General features: G+C 46.6%; 1 pseudogene; it reads right to left on the bottom strand.

The window, feature by feature from the left end:
• Window positions 1-711: 711 nt before the first annotated feature.
• LOC149361342 (uncharacterized) lies at window positions 712-3,039 on the bottom strand (annotated as a pseudogene).
• Window positions 3,040-3,242: the final 203 nt, after the last annotated feature.

Raw genomic sequence — 3,242 nt, 5'->3', positions numbered from 1 at the left:
AGACCGGAACAACCTCCCCACCTTCCAATCACTGGGTGTGCTATCTGTGGAAAGTGATTTTGCAATCAGTTTTGACAGATACGTTGCGGAAGCATGGCAAGTATTTTTAGGAACTTGGGGGTGATATCATCAGCACCCGCAGAAGATGACATCTCGATATTTTCAATGATAGATATAATGCCGTGCACAGAAAAGATGATTGTAGGCATATGCGAACTCCGATTGTCAGTTATGGTACGAAGTGGCATATCAGTTTCATGTGTGAAAACGGATGAAAAAGCGGCGTTAAAAATAGCACATTCAATACCACTGGTCATCTCGCCAAGTGGGTTAGCAAGTGTGATGGCCGGCGCCTATTCAGGGTTTAATACTCTCCAGAATTTCCTCGGTTTATTTGTTAGGATCTTGAGGAGATCAGTTTGGAAAAATGTGCGCTTGGCATCAAGGTTTTACTGCAGGTATGTTGGCTCGGCTGCGTAATATTTCTTCCATGCGCATGCACTCGGGTTGCGTTTAGCTGCACGGAAAAATCTCTTCTTTTTTTTTCAAGTGTTTTCAAATGCTGTATGAACCATGGTTTGTTGGGATTGTCACGAAATATGATGGTGGGAATAAACTTCGCTGTAAGTTCTATAATTTTAGTTTTAAAAATAAGCCAGTTTTCCTCAATTGATTGATCATCGAAACCTGTATTGAAGTTTGGAAGGAACGCCGTTAAATGATTATTGATTTCATCGTAATTCGCTCTGTCATAAAGGCGAATCGTTTTATGGAATATTTGGCGCGATTCGGGGATGAAGGTGAAAGTAGCGTGTAAAATTTTGTGGTCACTAATTTCGCGCAGAGAAGTAAGCGATGATAAACTTTCCGGGTGGTAAGTTAGAATGAGGTCCAGGATATTGGAGGATTCATGTGTTACGCGTGTCTCTTCAGTTACTAACTGGGTGAGATTGAAATTGAAACAAACGTCGACAAAGTTTGTCATTTCGGTATTGCCGAATGGTGTTGGGTTCAGGCAGTCAATGGATGGGTAATTAAAATCACCGAAAACAAGAATGCGCGCGTTAGGATATTTGCCAGTTATTTGATTCAGACTATCGCTTAACTTTGAGGAAAAGATTGGACTACTGGAGGGGGGTCGGTAGGAGACGCCTAGTATGACGATTTGTGGTACGGAACGGCAGATTATCCAAAGTATTTCAAGCTCTGATTGGATGTTAATGACAGAACAAGGCAACAGCTGGTTAGTGGCAATAAGAACACCTCCTCCTCGTGAACCTTTGCGGCCCTTTCGGAAAACTTTAAAATTTGGTAAATCAGCTAAAACTTCCGGATCGAAGACGTCGTCTGTTAGCCACGTTTCTGTTAGTCCAAGTATATTGCTGGAAGATGATGAAACAAGATTACAAATGTGTTCACGCCTGGGAAGGAAACTACGTATGTTGGTAAATATAACAGAAAAAGAAAGATTTGGAAGTTTTACGCGAGGGCTGTTACAAGGAAGATTAGTGGCGCGACGATAAGACATATGCTATGAGATTTCGTGTACAGACTGTGATGACTCGTCGAATGCATAGCGTTTAGAACCGATGCAGAAAGTTTTGTAGCGCAAGGAAAATTTAGTGGTAGTAGCTTTGGCAAACTTCACGAGGTGCCTTCGCGCTTCTCGGACAGGGCGTGAAAAGTCCTCCCCTATGCTGTAATCGGTGCCTTTTAACTTATGGTCATTTGAAAGAATCATCTCCTTGGTTTTAAAAAATGTAAATTTTACTATTATGGGTCGAATGCGCCAGGAGAATGACGCCCGAGACGATGATTCCTTTCAATTTCTTTAGGGTCAATGGATAGATCTAACTGATCACGGCAGAGGCGGAGGACTGTTTCTTCAGATTCCGAGTACGTTTCAGATGTATTCTCATCTTTAATATTGCACAAGACTAAATTGTCACGTCGCGAGCGATTTTCGGCGTCATCCAAACGGGCTTCTATACCTCTGATTTCTTTGGCTGTTTGGGTAGTGTTAGCGCAGATCGTATCCATGTCGGTGCGTAGGGTTACAACGTATTGATAATGAATTTCCAGGGTGAATAACCTGTTACTAAGATCATAAATAGCTTGTACCCTAGTTGTAAGTTGATTTCTAAGACCTTGGACCTCGACTATTAATTGTGACTGACCATGAGACAGTTTCTTCAGTTCCTCTAGAACCTTTTCGGGGCCTGGGTTTGATTCAACATCGCCAGCCAAGAGCAACAGGGCACGCACGACATCAGCACATTCAAGAGCAATGGAAAGGCAGCTCTGTGGGCTCGGTAGCTGCAGGAGGCAGTAATTGCTCGATTTTTTCGTGAAAAGAGAGTATTGTTTACTGACCTGCGTGGCGAAAACGAGCGAATTTGATGACTGCATCGTGGCACAGCCACCGAGCCCACAGGGCGCCGAGCGCGGGTGATGCGGTTTTATAGTCGCCGTAGCTGCTGCTGTCGATGACCTTGGGTGAGTCCGTGGACAGTCGAGGTGGCCGAGGAATAGCAGCGGTGGCGCTGCCGGACAGGTTGAAGCCACAGGCTGCTGTGCAGACAGGCCGGCGGGAGATTCGAAGCGAAGGGATTCGATGGCACAGGTGGCATGCCAAGGGGCGGGAACCAGGGACAGGAATAGCATCTGGGTGATGAGCGGTGCAAAAACCTGCGTGGCGAAAACGAGCGAATTTGATGACTGCATCGTGGCACAGCCACCGAGCCCACAGGGCGCCGAGCGCGGGTGATGCGGTTTTATAGTCGCCGTAGCTGCTGCTGTCGATGACCTTGGGTGAGTCCGGGGACAGTCGAGGTGGTCGAGGAATAGCAGCGGTGGCGCTGCCAGACAGGTTGAAGCCGCAGGCTGCTGTGCAGACAGGCCGGCGGGAGATTCGAAGCGAAGGGATTCGATGGCACAGATGGCATGCGAAGGGGCGGGAACCAGGGACAGGAGTAGCATCTGGGTGATGAGCGGTGCAAAAACCTGCGTGGCGAAAACGAGTGGATTTGATGACTGCATCGTGGCACAGCCACCGAGCCCACCAAGTGATGTGGTGATGTGGCCATATCATCTGCGCCTAGAAGGTCTCTGATTTTGGAAATTGTTTCTAGGCCTTTATTTTTTCTTCAAATTGTTGCATCTTCCTAGAAGCAGTAGCCCCCTTTCCTTCCAGTCGCCGAAGTGCTGCTTGTACTTCTTCGACTGCCTTGAATGAATCATCT

This window comes from Amblyomma mixtum, chromosome 2, assembly GCF_055824585.1.
Source record: "Amblyomma mixtum isolate Tamu chromosome 2, ASM5582458v1, whole genome shotgun sequence".
In the NCBI taxonomy this organism is placed as follows: Eukaryota; Metazoa; Arthropoda; class Arachnida; order Ixodida; family Ixodidae; genus Amblyomma; species Amblyomma mixtum.
Note: the sequence above shows the minus strand (reverse complement) of the source record. Positions and strands in the feature narration are given on the sequence as shown.